The following is an 18191-nucleotide window of genomic DNA, read 5'->3' on the forward strand; positions in this document are numbered from 1 at the left end:
TGTTTGTTTTCACTCAGAAAACAAAGCACACGTTAGCAGCACTTCTGATGTAAAGTGGCTGCAGCTGTAAAGGAAATCTCAAGATGGAAATTTGACAGTGTTTGAGTTGTTTTCAGAGTGGAGTGACGACCCTCTTTGTGCCAAAATGTCATTATGGAGCAGGAGGAGAATGTCAGAGCACTGATTAGAGGATGACATGTGAATATTATGTCACAACAATGTTCTGGGGTGTTGGAAATGACAGGAGACATGTCTTTTCTCTAAGTGGAATATAAAGCAGTGAGACAGGCCGGAGAGAGAATACATCTGGGATGAAAAATGAGAAATGAATACATTTTGGTCAAAGCTGACAATGTGGTTTTGACTAAGAGGCTTCAGCTGCTGAGGGTGTTATAATACACAGAAAATGTTTGTGTCTTCCTGACAGGGTTTCTTGACGGACTTCACATAGACTTGACAAAGACAAATAAGGTATACCTAACTTTCGCTTGAAATATATTCTGGTAGGTTATCTGCATGAAATACTTTTCAACATTTGACAGCACTTTGAGGAATTATTCACTAATTTCAAAATTATCTCTTTGGGGTAAGATAAGATTATGAGCAGTAAAGTTATTTCATCATACTTATTTTAATTTTTGTATTACTGGGACAGGCGGCAGAATTTTCAATTTTCTGGAAGAAACCGGAGTTGGATATATGTATATAAATATCTATCTATCTATCTATCTATCTATCTATCTATCTATCTATCTATCTATCTATCTATCTATCTATCTATCTATCTATCTATCTATCTATCTATCTATCTATCTATCTTTATATATATATATATATATATATATATATATATATATATATATATATATATATATATATATATATATATAAAGATAGATAGATAGATAGATATAAAGGTCATATTTTTCTGCCTCAAAGTTGCCAACCCTACTTGACACAGACAACTACCTCTGGCGATAAAGTTAGCTTCCACAGTGTCAACAATGCTCACTGCTCCTGGTCAGATTTCCTCCCTCTTTTTATACTTCCTGTTACCGTCCCCAGCTGAAAATATAAAATGATTTGCCAGTTGGCATGTAAACGAAGTAACATTAGCTTGACGACTTGGGCTAGGTTGAAGGATTAAGGAAAGTTTTGTGAGTCCCAGCGAAACTGTCTTTTTTTGTTGTTCTTTCTTTCTTTTTGTTGTGAAATGTTCCTTAAAACACAATCTATTCATGGTCATGACGGACCGCTACTGGGAGCTGGCAGACCACAGTTTGAGAAACACTGCCATAGGAAAATCAAATATTTCTCTGTACTACTGTGTGACTGTTGGAGGCCTCTCCTTAATCCACTGAAACTGAACATATGGCCTCCCAGGGAGCAGATATTTACCTGTTAGAGTGAGCTATCCTTGTGATAATGAGAACTGTTGTGTAGGTAAGTTCAGGAGAAACAGTGCTGACTCTAGTTTTATTGTTCTGAGAAAAGTTAAGCTAAACTCCTAGACAATATTTTTCGAATATGTGGATATGATTTGTGCATTGCCATACACAGTAACTTCTTTTTCATACAGAAGGCAGATCTAAGAAATTATTTTGTATAAAACTGTGGTGATTGTAGTTGACTTTTTTTTACTCATCCTTAAGTGACACAAGCATAAATGCGATCTATAGGAATATATAATCCATTCATATTTGTACAAGGCCTTTAATCCCATACTGCATATATATAGACAGTGTTTAATTATTTTCATGCATGCAGCGTTTTTAACAGTGCACAATGTTTTTGCCATAAAAAGTACAAAGACTTGGTAGTAGTGAATTCAAAAAGCAGAGGGAACCTTCTTTGTGTGCTGCATGTGGCTTTTAAATCAACTTTTTTTTCCTTTCATGGCCGTTAATCAGCTGCTTTGGATTTTTAAAAGTATTAATCTGCCATACTTCCATCAAAGCGTTCCTTTAAAGGCTTTTGGAGGCAAGTTGCACCTGATGCACTCATTCAGAAAAAATCCCCCCTTCTTGGGGAAAAAGTCTCCAATGGGTACGTCAGGGGAGCTTTTAACTTTATCACTAAATACTAGCAAGGTGGAAAAGTCATGTTCTAATAATCTTAGACACCAAGAACTCCTGTAACCACAAACCATCTGACATGACCTCAAGAGCAAAAATCTGTGGCTCAGTCCAGCAACACCTCATGAACCAGGTTCCACATCCTGCTGGTGTTGGCTGGTCCTGCTGTCCACTGGGTCCACTCTGGACCTGCAGAGTCTGCTCAGTTTCCGTTAGCTTCAGATCACATGATCTGAGACAAGAGGAGCTGCTGTAACCCTCATAACCATGTGTCAGAAAGCAGGAGAGGGTCGGAAATTGCTTAAGTCTCCTATTACTCACATAAAAGAAGCAGCTAGAGATGCAATTACCCACAAGCACCTGAGGATATATGGAGGCGGAGAGGAGCGTCAGCCTGTTGTTAATCATCCATGCTTACTTTGGCTGAAGAAATGGACTCAAACAGGTTGATGACATGTGACGCTGGCGGAAGAAATAAGAGCAACTTCTATTTTCTTCCAAACACAACTTTCCATTTTCTCATTTCAGTGCAACAATTCGTATGAACCCCAGCGTTAGTGCATGAGTGGACAGAATGTGAATTTACTTTTCAGAATTTACTTGTGAACTGGAGACGGCAGCACAGCTGTTTCATATGCAATTCATCATCATGTCAAATCCCTGCACACACACTTTTCTGAACAAAAATGAATATCGGCCTTTTTTTTTTTTTTTGTATTCTCAGAGTATGTGACAAGACATCCAGAGTCCTCTCTGGCTTTGGCAGTCTAATGGAAATAAAACTGCGTTGTCAAACAAACATACTGCAGCCATGAGAGAGTCCCCAACCTGCTCGTAAATCACCAGGAGAGAAGGAGAAATGGGTTATTATCTTTGTGTTGAAGCCATGCTCTTGGCCATGGATGTTACTTTAGAATTCCAGCAAGCACATCCACGGTGAATTTATTCCATTATGTTGCCATGACCATGCGTGCTTGAATTTGTGTGCAGATCAGCGTGCACATGCCTGCTTTTAAGGTCTGGGTTTATCAGCACTGCCGCTGAATTTCTCTCTCAGACCAGAGATAAAGCTCTGAGGCCTCCAGGCTCAAAGCCGCCGTCTTACCACAGCACGCGAGCTGGTTGTCATTCATACACAGCTGCTGTTTGGAGAGAGGAGGCATGCAGGGGGAGATTAATAGCAAGAAACAGCCAAGTGACTCAAAAATATGCATGTATGAATGTTGTGCTCATGCATTAACAAGCGTGAGTATGTTTAATGTGTGTGTGAGTGTGTGTGTATGCGTGTGTCTGTGTGTGTGTGTGAAGGAGAGGATTCAGGGGTCATAAATTATTGTTGTTTTAGGGGAGGCTTCAGAGATTAGAAAGGAGAGAAAAAGGAGGGTTTTCAGGTATTTTAAGGGATTTGCGCGGGACGATTTTTCCATTCTTCATTCATGGTTGCTCTCGAGGCCAGATGAATGTCATTCTACTTTTAAAGCCCGGCTCCACACCCATATAATCAGAGATAATTTCACCTTTCAAAAGTCCTTGTGAAGCTCTTATTACTTGGGTAACTGCTTTTCAAATGTATTATTTTAGCTGCTGTGCACTTGAGTGCTTGCTGTCCATAGAAACTAGGATATGGCTCCCACAGTCCAAAAACACACCAAATACTTTAAAAGAGCACTCTGAATATGTATACAAGAAAAGTGTTTCTGTGGTCACAGTGCAGAAATGTCAGCTGAAGATAAGTGGACAGGGTATTACAGATTACAAATTGAGATAAACTCAGTATCTTTTAAAGTGTCTTTATTATGAGGAGGTGTCAGATTTAAAACAACCAAGCCATCTTTTTCTCTTGCTCTTTCTACCTCCTCTTCACCTGCCCTCTAGTGTGTGGCAGACTATCCTTTTTATCTACCAGTGAAACCTTTTTCTGGATTTGAATGTAGTAAAACTTTTCCTGAAAGTCACACACACACACACACACACACACACACACACACACACACACACACACACACACACACACACACACACACACACACACACACACACATGCATGATGCATGAACTTTGGCTACGTAACAAACATACATTTCAGAACAAAGAAACATTTTAAAGATCTAAAATTCTTGAAATGTAGACGATCAGAAGAAGTCTCTCTTTATACAGTTGTCCTTACATTTCAGGGCTTCTACATTTTATTAGTTTATCTGTTAAATTACTTCAATTTTTTAAATTTTGTTGTTTCAATTTCTTTTCATAACGTAAATCTCATTCTCTTGTACTCTTATTGACCGTCTTTTCTCACCATATCTTTATTTCGTCCTCACATTATCATTGCTTTTTAACTGTTGGGTGTCACTGCAATCATGATAACTTTTATCTAATTTGTCATGTATCTTTTTTTCTTTCAATCTGTTTCTATCCTTGTCTTTTCTTCCTTTTGTTTAACTCTGGTCCACATGGTCTGTCTGTATTCTTATTTATTTATTTATTTATTTATTTATTTATTTATTTATTTATTTATTTATTCATTTATTTATTTATTCATTCATTTATTTATTCATTTATTTCTTCTACCAAGTACGTTGTGTTTTTTGGGAGAGTTTGTCTTGAAACAATATTATTCAAAAAGTAACTAACAAATTTTGATGAAATTTTCAGGAAATGTGTAAAATGGGATAAGGAAGAAGTGATTAAATTTTGAGGTGACCTGGCTTACTGTCTGGATCCAGGACATTTTTAAAGGATTCTTGATTGTTATGAGATAGGGCTGTTTTCACCATATGTGTTTATAACTCCTGGATATAAACCTATAACAAACACCAAATTGCAGCAGACAGTCTGCTGAAAGGGAGTATAACATTAAAGTAGGACTTAAGTGTTGTGTGACAATCACAATATGCTTTGTAGAGGTCTGCGCTCTCTGAGTGATATTCTAGTTTCTTAAGGTTTTTTCTGTACTTTTTGAGGGTGTACCCTTGATTAGGTTTTACTGTTTGTTTTCTCACTTTTGTTTCTTTTTCATTTTCTTTTGCTTTGTCTCTTTGGGACCTTTGCTGTTATAAATAAAAAAAAGTATGAATACAAAGTTATTACTTTTTAAAGTATATGGATATTAAATGAGGGATCTGGGTTTCGAAATTTTTACCGATTCCTGTATCTGCTCTGCTTTGGATTCATAAGATTTCTGACAACAAGTTGGAGCTTTTCTCTTACTTTGCACTGTGGAGTATATTCAGTGTATAGCTTAGGGCAACTCACCTATTGAGTCTACCCTTAACCCAAAACACACACACATGCACACATACATACACACACTCCTTTTCCATTCATGATCAGAGATCCATGTACGTGTGTGTTTGTGTGTATAAGTGAAGACCTCCTGAGTATTTCCTGGTGGGCATCTGGTGCCTGAGGGTCAGGTTATAATAAGCTGAGACACAACAAGGTGACACTCCTTCCCTCTACCTTCTCCTGCCCTTTAATGAATCCCTCAGATGTCACCCAGTGCTTCACCCCACCTCCATTATTCCGCCAACTTGGCTTAAGATCTGGGGCACACAGAGCACCCACGTCAAAGATGGACCCATGTGTCATCACCTGCCGGGAGAGCGCCCTTGGGGAGACAGGATACAGCTTTCTAATGATACAAAGATGGAAACTGTTTTTCTATCTGCTGCCACATAAAGCAGATATAAAAACTGCAGGTCTTATTTGAGTAACCCTGTGCTTTTTAACTTTCAAGATATGTGGAGAAAGCCAGATGTTGGCCAAAGGCTTTTCCTGTATCCTGGAATATCTAAAAACTGCATTTGAAATAGTGATTTAAATAGCTTCTTTTTGTATTAGAGGATCACCTTGGGGCAGTAAAACTAAAGATAGTGACACGGAAGAGAACAAGGAATGCAAATCAGTAAAATAGGGTATAATGTGTGTGGTATGAGCACTTATTGAATTCTACTTCAAACTTTACTTCCACGCTAAGAACTTTTCACCTGGTTACATTTATTAACAGGCCGTAAGAAACCAGGATACAATAGGAATTTGAGAAGACCCTGGAAGTGAGGAGTAACAAGAGCTAGTGTTGAGAACATTAGGATATGCTGGGATTTCATATATACATGAAACATTTGAATACTCAACCCATGTTATGACAGTCCTTGGGTGTTGTACCCTTTGACACCACGTCTTCAATACCTCTGCTGCTCTTAATATCATTATCTTAGAAACCGTATCATAACTTCAGTCAATGCATGTCTACTTTTGCACCACCAAATGAGGCCAAAGGGGTTTGAGTTTGGTTCGTACTTTGGGTAAATGATTGCCTTCCAGTCTAGACAGAGGCCAAAGTGGGAAAACTGAGCATCAACCTCCACTGATTAAAACTGAAGCCACTGCGGAGGTACAAAGATTGCATTTCCTCAGGTGTCCACTTGAGACTGGCTCCTAGAGCCATGTATTCCCCACTGGACTCTACTTTGAAATTCACATTTAAACACCAAATGGGAATGTAAATGAGTTCTTATCAATATTTTCTGAAGTGTGTTTGCATCAAGGGCCTAAATCTGCATTCTTTCTAATGGCCAGCCAAGGGCAACCCAACTGCTTGAAAAAACTGAAAAGTGAAAAAATTGAAAATTTTAAGAAACTAACTTAATTTTGATACCGTTGACACTATAGACACTGAATGCTACTTTTCTTTCTCAAGTTTCTGTAGATAAATGTTGGTATGCATTATGTACTTTAACAAGCTTGTCCTGTATATAGTATTATTGTAAATACTACAGCAACAACAAACACAATAACCACACAATCTGCCTTCTTTAACAATCAAATGTGTCAATCATTGAAAAGAAGAAAAAAGTTACGATAAAGAAATCGTCAGTCGTGTCCGCTTTTGTTGGTCACTAAAAGTGTGTGCCATTTGAAATTTGTGGCAAACAGAAAAATACGTGCAGCTCTCCTGCACCTGTTCTGTGTGCTGGCCTTTATTTGTTATACTCTTACTTTACTTATTTTAACTGCTCCTGATGTTTCAAGTTTAATTTACTAAATGGGAATTACAGCGTTGGAGGTAAACACAACACAAACAGTTAGACTGCCAGACTGGCAGGACTCAAATCACAGAACTGTATGACACGTTGTTTCCAGCTCAAGGCTTGAATTTTAACTCGAGTAAGTCTTTTCTTTGTTAAGCTCTCACTCATTCCACATTTCTGTGTTTCTCTCATGTAGAAGCTGCAGCAGACGTTTGGGGAGGTTATCTCAGTCCGACAGATGACTTTCATTAGCAACACAGGCCTCCGCCAAAATTCCCACACACCATGATCGTCACCAGATTTTCAAACAAAAACTGATTTCTGTCGCTGTTAGAGGCAACATGTCAGTGCCTTCATGGACAGGGATAAACACATGGACAGCACCCTGCCAAATGGAAATAGCCTCACAAAAATGCTGGCAAACTTTTACCAATCATTCATCACTCCACAATGTGAAACCACTGATGAGTTATGATTCTGTCCTCAAAGACCCTGATCAATCTCAATGACAGTCCAAAGAAGGAGGACTGCATGTTTGTTGTTCTGCAACAGAATGTGTCTCGGCTGTTAATTACACTTCCTGTGTTGGTCTGTGAGAAATAATAAGCACTTAAATAAATAAAATAAACAGTGTGGTCCCTCTGAGCATGAACTAGCCTGTGAAACAAAAACAAACCACAGACTGAACTGAAGTAGACATTATAATAAAGTTTTAGTATCTTGCTTATATGCAGACTTGGCTGACAGACAGGTCTTGTCTTCAGGGATCATCACACCAAAGTACAGAATACACTGCACTTAACTGGCCAACACTAGTCACAAATGTGTCTATTACTCCTTTTTTTCACGTATCACTCAAAGACTTTCAGATGACAGAGGGGTATCAACACAATAAAAGTCAGGTAGTCCTATATTCAAATATTTAAAAGTTCAACCTGCTCCATTCATGTTATATGAAGGCAAATTCAACAGGTTTTATTTGGTTGATATATGTACAGCAGATTGGATCACACTGTTTAGAGTCATGTGATATTCGTGCCACTGATATTTCTGCAATCCAACTATGTACCTAAGACTGTACATGCCTGTTTTTCACCCAACATAACATAACATAAACATTTACCTTCAGATTTATTGCATAAGACGCCCTCACGCCATGTTACCCTGTTTCTATCAAAAACTTGGCTGCTTATAAATTTCTTAAGAAAGGAGACAAATGTACGTTTTGTACAGACAGCTGTAGGGATGGATACCTTTTACATTCGAAATGATATCATACCTAGCAATCGGTAGCGGTACAGTACCAATTTTTGGTACTTAATTGTGTGTTAATGTGGTAATAAATATTAATTTGTTTAATGATAAAATCTCAAAGTTTTTCAACAACATATTTATTCCTCAGTATATAAACTTTCCATGCTGTGTTCTTGTCCAGCATGGAAAGTCACCTACCCTTCCAGTTCCTCAAAGTCTCAAGGATGCATTGAGGGATCAAAACATGGTACTGTCTGATTTTACGTGAATCGGTACTTCGTACTACAAACAGAATTCGGTCAGTACCTATAAAAGTACCTAATTTGGTACCCATCCCCAGACACCTAGTCCAAAAGGGCAGGGCGAGTATATCAAAACAAACAAAAGTAGGGCGATGATTTAAAGTCCTCCTTTTTTAACTTTGTCTTGTGGTCAGGTGTGTGGAAGCATTGACTTAGCTTGGCATGTATATTTTCTTCTTCAAAGAGCCAACACCACCTAAAGTTCATCAACCATGCTGCGTTTTAAAATATTATAATGATTTCGGGGTTTTTTGTTTGTATTCCCCTCACACCAGATGAGCTATGTCTGGTTTGCTTGTCACACAGAGAAACAGAACAGATGAGCTCTCATCTTTTCAACAGATCACAAAGTCTGAGGTTAGTTTGGAAAGGTCCATTGTTGTCCTTCTCCAGCAATACCTGAGAGGCAAGGGCACTGTAGACATTTCTAAGAGGAAAAAAAAACATTTCAGGTAAAATGTATCTTTGAAAAAAGATTGATTCATGTCATTCTTGAAATGTCCATGACACGTTTCTCTCCTGTTGACCGTGTTTCCTCACTCCTTAAACCTCCTCAGGTGACCCTACAAAAGCATAGTGCAGAGAGCTCACTTCATCTACAGTCTGTGTTTGAGGACAGTCTTCTTCTACTTCTGAAGAGAAATGCAACAGTGAAAAAATCAATTTCCCATTGACCCCCCATCCTTTCTCTGTGGTGTTCTCTTGAAGTCTGTCCACACAGTGCATGAAAGAATGGTCCTCTGAGTTTCTTTCACTTTGAACTCCTGCAGTGAAGTCCCATTTTTTTCTATCTCGGTTGTCTGGAAAAAATAAAATTTAAATTTGCAGTTAAATTTTTCCTTAAGTTGTGAACTTTCCTTTGTAGTTTTCATTGGTCAGTGCAGCAATAAACTAGAACTTTCCAAACCGTTATTTTTCACAGTTCGGCTTTGATTACCTAGAAAGATTAAAAGGATGAGAGCAATTTCACTTATTTGAGTTTCCTACCACTTTTCCCAGTGGTACACTTCTACTTTGACCTGACATGACATTTGAATGAAAGTGGGTACCTAGCTCAAGTTCACCTGAATTTCATCAATCATGGAGAGTAGAGAAAAGAAATAAACAAAAAGTCTTTTTTCCATCCAAAACTCTATCCATCTAAGTCTTAAGGATAAATTAAAGTAAACTAAGGAAGCATAACCTTTTACTTGTTTATTTTTCTGACCAAGGCTTAAAAAAATGGTGGAAAAGTATCAAATTGAAGAAGAACTGCTACGGGAAATCAGTCTCTTTTTAAATAGCCCCCTTGGAAGCGACAAGCAGCGCTCTAAACAAAGACCCCTCTCGAAACCTTATTTGTTGCTCACAATGGCCTCTGCTGCCTCACAGAGTGAGAACAGTCTCACTCCTGGGTAACCTAGACCGATAATGAGCCATAACCTGGCTGTAATTAGATTGACATTCTGTGCTAATAGCCAGGGCCTTTGTAACTGCTTGTTGCGGTAAATTCTTAATACTCAGGATGAGAACATTCATTAGAATCCCCTCAGCATACATACGGCATTATATTTGGCTGCATTGGAAAGATGTGCCAATGATGGTGTCTGTAATCCTACATATTGCTAATTTGTCAGATTTTGTGGTTGTGAATCAGAGTTCAGGGTCTTAGAGGCTCAGTGAGCAGTCTTCAGCAGCAGACTTCAGTGAATGTGAAAAGACATTTCAATAAATGGTCTATAAGGAGAAAAGATGTTATCTCAACCTTTTCCCAGGAGAGAGTTTAAACCTGACCCTGCTTGGATGAGCTCTAATGGGTTAACCCAGGCCCTGTTGTCTTTCTGTCATCTCTCCACACTCATCTTTCTCTCTCTTTTTTTTTTTCTTTTTTCCTTTCTGCTAGGATTAATAACAGGATGCTGGGGGCCTGAGTATACAAAACACTGATGAAAAGAGACGCTCACTTGGTCACCCCCAGTGATGTAATGGCTTTTGCTACTAGGGATGGATACCATTTACACTTCAAATGATACAGCATCAATGCCTGGTACCTGGCAATTGGTATCGGTACCCAGCGGTACCAATTTTCTGTACTTTTTTGTTGTGTGTTTGTGTGGTAAAAAATATCAATTTGTTTAATAATATAATCTCATTTCTTTTCAATTTAACTTATTTATTCTTCATATATAACCTTGCAATGCTGTGTTCATGTCCAGTATGGAATATCCCCTACTCTTCCATTCCCCCACAGTTACAGGGATGTGCTTAGGTACCGAAATATGGTCCCTTCTGACTCTGCATGAACTAGTGCCCAATACTTTTGACAGAATTTGGACAGTACCTATAAAAGTACCTAATTTGGTACCCATCCCTACTTGCTACTCATTTTTGTTATGCACGGATGTTAAAGGACATTGAGAGATGACTTGTTGTTGTGCATAAAGTATGGGGTGAGTGCCTAACCATCCACTGTTAGGGTGAATGCTGAATGTCAGCTCCTGGGGTACCAGTAGCTGTTTGGCATTGGCAGGGAGGATTTGGCAAAATTGTCATGAATGCAACTAACAAACTCAGCTCTGCTGCTCAACTAACAGATGCATGTTCATGACAAATGTAACACCATTAAAAAGGTAAATAAAGAATCTTGCCAAAAGTCTAAGACTTATTGCGAAAAAGCCTTGCTATAACAAAGAAATAATCTACCAAACCTAAATTGCCTCACTTTTGTGCTAAGTTAACATGTGCATTGAGGTCTTTTTTAAGTTATTTTTTGGGCTTTTGTGCCTTTAACTAGACAGTAGAGAGTAGTGGATAGAGCAGGAAAGAGGGTAAGAGTGGGGAGTGACATGAAGGAAAAAAGTCACAGACTGGATTCAAACCTTGACCACCTGCACGAGGGCAAACCTCTTGGAGCACGATCTTAGGCTGCTAGGCCATCTGCGCTCCGCATTGAGGTCTTTGGAAGGGTAATGTCCAAAAAGTTCCCCTGTGCCACCTTTAAATGAAAAAGAAATGTCACATTCAGCAGGCTTCACTGTATGAATTGTTATAGAAACAGTTATAAAAATCATTCTCTGGGAAAGAAATCTCTTGACTGTAGTACCAAGACCATCTACCTAATCACTCATGTTTAAAGAAATAATTATACAAGGTTTGTATACTGCAGTGACAACATCATGAGAGTTAAACAGTTCCCTCAGAAGACACGGACTAGAGCAGATCTTTCCTCCCACAGGCCTGAGCTTTGTTGCACAGAGGCACAGAGATGAGAAGACAGTGACCAGGCAATTTCTCTCCATCCCTGGTTTCACATCACCAGTTTACCTCACAGTGATAATGCACTGCAGGTCTGGAGACACACACACTTCTCTGGGTAATAATGCTACACTTCTTCAGTGAGTCACACACACACATACACAATCCTGATTGCACCTTCTGATGCACAGCCAGTACAATGCACACACAAACACACACTTGATCACATGACCTCTCACATTTCCAACAGACACCCATCACATTCCCTGCTGCCCATCCCGCTGAGGTCTCCGTCAGCCGTGACTGACGGGATGACAGGAGGATGCTGTTATGAGTCATGCCTGGGCTGGTGGCCTCACAGCTGGGTACCTCCAGCACCACACCTGGGTACCCTGGCTGTCAGAAGCATCAGCTGAACCAGGCAGTGATGAGAAAGACAGAGATACAAGTATCTCTCATAGGGAGAGACTCTAAAGAGAAAATATAGATAGGGGGACGTGGAATATGGATGTGAGACATTGGTTAGACTTAAGCAGCTTGTAAGGCCAGACCTTTTGTCCCAATCGGTAGACGACCTGCATGCAGCAAAGCAAAGACAGAAAAAGGAGACAATGGAAAGTCTGTTGGAGGAGGGAACTTGGACAGAAGCTGTGGAGCTTTTGGTCCAGATTGTGGGATTAAAGTAATGTTTAGTAAATCTAGTCTGTAAGCCCGAGTGATTGGTAAATGCAAACGGCAACATTCTTACAGCTGACAGCAGCCAAAGAGATACCTGCAATGGGTGCTCACTTTGTGTGCTGAGTTGCCTCTCTTTTACCTGACACACTGCAAAACACAGTAACATATCTTCAGGACAGATTGTTATGTTTGTTTCACTGAGAGTGAAAAAAGAAAAGGTTTGCAGAAGACAGAAGGCAGGAGTAAAAATCACATCTTGAATAGACTTTTCAGGGGCAGAGTAAACAGAGCTAAGGCTCAGGAAATTAAAAATGAGAAGAGAATAGGATACCATAGCACCATGGACAAAAAAAAAAAAAAAAAACCGAAAAGAAAAAGATGTATAGAGCAAAAACAGATCTTTAAGTATGTTTTGCCTGATAAAATGCAATGTGTGATGAAGTTACACGTTCAACATACGACTGTTACTGTTCACATGAGTGTCTTCCGTCATCTGTGCTGCATATGCATGTAGAACATGACTTCATCATCGTCCATTGCAGGATATGAAGCTGAAATGCCACCTCAGTGGGTGTTGCACTGCTGCAGCCAAGACATGCACAGAAACCACCTGGCTGGTGGTCATCATCAGCTGTCGTTGCTGGGGTAGTCGTCCAACCCCTTCTGCTTACAGAATCACACATTTAACTTACAGATTAAACATGTGACCACTGAGGTCATGCATTCAATACCTAATCACAGTGTTGGGAAAATTACTTAAAAAAAAGCAATTAGTTATAGTTACTCGATAATTCCCGAAAAAGTAATTTGATTAGTAAGGGACTTACTAATTTATAAATGTAATTAGTTATCAGGGAAAGTAAATATTGTGTTACTTTTCAATGAAACCTTCAATTTTGCAAAAGAGTTCAGTTTTTGAGCAGGTTTTACTCCTGGATACAATATTCACATGTTCGTTCTTGCCTTTTACATCTATGACATTGAAGTACAGTCATGTTTACTTCCATCTGAAAATAATGTTAATATAGCACCCGTAGGCCTACTTCTACCGTTAAAACACCAGTTTTAACCCAACAGACTGCTCTGCACTCACACAATTACATTTGCAGTTCCTGCAACTGCTAGAGCTGCCAGCACTCCTGATTTAGGAGGGATTTTCCAGCTTTTTCCCTCTGTCTCTTGCTCCACTCCAGACTTGTTCTTTCTCCGATTCCTCTCTTATTTTTAAGTACAGTCCTTTTATATGTAATATTTTTCAAGTCAAAGTAAAGCTACATGTGCCATGCATTCAAACCTCAAAAAGCGTCCACCCTTCTCCCTTGAGTTGGTTTGATCCAAAGGCGCTGCAAGAGATCCTCTCTGACTGCAGGTTACACAGACGCACACAGGTGGCAGTGTAATATTTTTTTGCTGAAAAAATTACTTTAGTATCAGCTCTATGTTAAAAGACATGTCAACATGACTGTACTCATCATTACTTGTGTGTTTGCCGCTTTTCCCTAAATTTTATTTGCAGCTCTTTTCTCGTGCCTGGATGAGTGAGTCAAGTCAGATACACAACGCCCCTCATTTCACTATAGGTAATGGTAACGGGGTTATAACGTTTGCAAAAGTCATTAATTAGATCACCTGTTAGTGGAAAAAGTATTGGCTTTAGTTATGGTGTTAGTTGAAACATTGTTATTCTCAACACTGCCTTATCAAATAAATAATCAAACTGGAGTTTGTGAACAGAGCTGTAAATTATTTGTAAAGCATCAACAAAATGCTACTTGTTTCAAATAGTGAAAGTAACTTTTCCTGAAAAGCAATTTCAGATAGAGCCAAGGACACCTTCAACAATTTGAACCAAAAAATAAAAACTCTACAGTTTTTGTCTCATTAAATCTCGAACAGGTGCTTTTGTTTTCAAATTCCACAGGAGCTGCCTGCATGGAGTTTGCAATTATGCCTGTATTTAACCAGCATGACATGGTTTCAGTCTTGCTGCGTCTTTTTGAAAACTGCCAAACTGCTGTCGTGGAATGAACACTGACTCAAATCCAAAAGTAAGGATTTCCCATTTTCTGCTAGAGTCTGGCACCTTTCTGGGTTCCCTGGTTTGGCTTCTTGGCTGTTATCAGTTTGTTTTACTCCCCTTGTAATGACCTTATTTGATTAATGATAAAGGTTGTTATCATGGTTAAGATAGTGATGTGGCTGTCTTTTTTCATTTGTCTTAAATGGGATCCTCATGCACTTGATAAATACCATGCTGGTTTTGAATGAATTGGATTGGTTGAGAAATTTGTTTTAATAAAAACTTGATTTACTATTTTAAAAAGCTACAGGACCACTGAATCCACTCAGCGGAAAAGTTTGGTTGATCAGTGGGTGCACTTATGTCATGGTGTGAGGGCTGCAGGGAGGGACACAACAAAATAGGCTCAACTGGATATCAATGGTGTTCATATACTTCACTTTCAAACCAGTACAACAATTAGTCCATCACTTAGCGCTCCTGCTGCCCCAAAATCTTGATTTGCAGCAGAAGTCTTTTGCCTTTATTTTTGGATTATGCGCTTTCAGCTCTCCTTCATTTTTTCTAAGTGAATTATGTTTTTCAAATCACTCGTCATTACAGTGTTGTGTCATTTCCAATTTTCATGATAGTTTTTCTTACACAGATCTGCACTTCTCTGCTACCAAACAAACCAGCAGTCCACATCCAGTAAAACTCAAGCCAGACAGTTGAATGTTTGATGGTAAGCAAAAAGTATTCATAATAAGTGTTTACTATGGATCCCCAGGTAAAAGGCTAAAGTTATTTGTTTTAATAATGTGTTGCAGGTTAACTATTGTTTAAATCAAACCACAACAGAAGCCTTTTAAAAAAGCTCAGTGTAGTTGTTTTTTTCTTTACTGTTCCCCTCTCAAAAAACATCAAACTGGCCCCACTTTCACATTAAGGCTTCTTGCTGTTTTGCTAAAGGAAAGCTTTTAATGCAGAAAACACGTGTGATGTTCCTGCCACCACTACACTACATCAATGAGCCCTGGATATACAAGGTGTCATTTTGTCTATTTTCTCTTTTCACCTTGTATTTGATCAAAGGTGTTATTTGCAGTAGGTACAACGCCCACAGGGATAAATTAGAGCAAATGACCATCCAGCCAACCAATCTCTCTGTTTGTACACCTATCAGATAAATCAAAACCAGCCAGGAATCACACGGCTGTGAGCTCATTAATTTTCGATAAGCAGAGACATGTTGGCAAATGTGGAACACGGTCACCTTGTTTACAGAGAATAAAAGTTGGCTCTGATCTAAGTTCTGGATGACTTCACCCATCAACAGCCAATCACAGAGCAGCCGAATACAGTGAGAGACGAGGCCTGACCCTGCGACAGACACCCGGCCAAGCACACAGGCCTCAGATGCTGCTAATCTAATCACCCCATCCACATGGCAGGTCACCCCCCCAACCTCACACACACAAGCACACTCACACACTCCAGGACTTTTCGTGCCCCAGCTTGGAGTGCTGCCACCCAGACACCCAGACACAGCTCACTGGAGCAGGGACCAACCAGCACCTGCTGCCTGACTGGGAGGACCACACACTTCCACTGCTTTGTCTCACAGACCCTGCTTTGAGTGAATTTCCTTCTTTTCCATAAACGATTACCTCAAGTTGGGTGATTGTTCCTTTTATTCCCATTACCTTCCATTCCTTTATGTTTAGGATGGAAATTTCAACATTAATGGCAAATGACTTTGTGTAACTTTTTGTAAGACACTGGCCTTGACAGCATTGTGTATTTTTTATGTCATTTTTTGTCAAGGCCAATGTCTTGATAGTGTTACTGTAGTCCTAAATCAGGTATGCACTAAGATGAATCCATCACCAAACTCACTGCGTGCCTGTTCACAGATACAAAAGGTTCAACCTTGCCTGTCTATTGTACACACTCTGATGTTGCAGACTGAATTTTATCATCATATTTTTATTCATAACTTGAGCTTTAACCCATCCAGTGGTCTTCAAAGGCCCTGAATGAAGCCCTTAAGATTATGGTGTTAAAGAAAGAGTACATCCTGACCTTGATCATCTTTTTCCCTGTTTTGATGTTAAATCTTTTCCAAGTCTGTGAATCATTGCAGATTTATAATCCTGTACATTGTCCAAGTTCTAATGTTACATTTGTCTCCCAGCAAAAGCTTTTCCTACACATCATTTTTATCTAACCCTGACACCCCCCACCTTTTTTCTTTTTATCATATGTTGTTGAATTACTCATTCAAACTTGGAGCAAAGTATAACTCTTAGTAAAAGACATAAATATATATTCAGTGTGTGGCTAGGATTCTGATACCTAAAAGGATGATATTAACATGAGAAGGTTCATCATTATTTTTCTACTGGAACAACTCTTATTTCCAAGAAGTGTTGTTGAAGTTTAATGTTGTAATTTTTGCCTAATTGTGTTATCTCACTGGCGCCTTATTGTAAACATAAAAAGATTATTTCACTCTTGTGAAAACACATCCCTGACTGAAACAAATATATCTGGGAATTGGACCCCATATTGTCCAATTCATTTATTCAAAATCAAGATTTAACTGCCAAAAGTTTAACAGCACTAAAGGCAGCGTTTTCAATTAAAAGGTCTCAGTATTTGGAAGCCAGAAGCAATGTTGTCATAATAGTGAAGCTAGAAGCAGGAGCTAAGACTAACTCATCAGTCAACTTTCAGGGTTATCTTGGGATCCGTAATTCCCTGTTACCTGGTATGGCATCAAATGGGATGCTAATTCTATTTCATAGCTTTTTATAAGTCTAAAACAGGTCTAATAATAATAATAATAATAATAATAATAATAATAAAGAAATAAAGTATATAAAATAAATACATATTTTTTTAAAAAAAGAACATTGTGAGGCTGCTACAAAGAGATGTGTCCATAGTGGCCACTCTCAAAAGCACAGAAAATACAGCACTTCATTAAGGTGCAATACTGAAATATATCTATAAATATATCTCAAGGAAAAGAAAAAACTAATCAATAAAAAAATGTTGTAAAGAATACTTGCTCTTAAAGGATGGTACAATGGAACACAGTGGAGGGGGCTCCATGAAAAAAAAGAGTAATTACAGAATGCAGATGCTTTGTTACCATGCTGAAAAAGCATTGAATAAAATAATCAAATCAGGGTCTTATTTTCCTGAACCAATTTCAAAAAAATCTCATCCATCCATGCAATTAAGATGACACACAGACAAGATGAGATGCATTCTGCTCCCATGCCTTATTGAATTGATCCTTTGTATTTCAGTCAATGTGCAGCTGTGACACCTGAGCCCCAAAACCCCCTTCATTATTCTCAAGACAAGTAGGCTACTCTCATTAAAAAGACATTTTTAATAGGACACTATGGTAGAATGTAAGTGTGTTTAGGAGTGTAACACAAACCTGACGGTCAAAGGATTTTTTTGTTTGTGCTTTTCTATATTTGAGGTTCCAAGATAACAGGCATGGCATCCAAAGACACCATGGCGCTAACTGTGAGGGGTTTATGCAGGAAACTGAAGTAGAACTGCAGACCATGGTGTCCCAGCTGCCCTTCTCTCTTTT

The sequence above is a fragment of the Halichoeres trimaculatus genome, unplaced genomic scaffold (assembly GCF_033239565.1).
Source record: "Halichoeres trimaculatus isolate MK-OKI-2021-1 unplaced genomic scaffold, fHalTri1.1 fHalTri1_scaffold_16, whole genome shotgun sequence".
Lineage (NCBI taxonomy): Eukaryota > Metazoa > Chordata > Actinopteri > Labriformes > Labridae > Halichoeres > Halichoeres trimaculatus.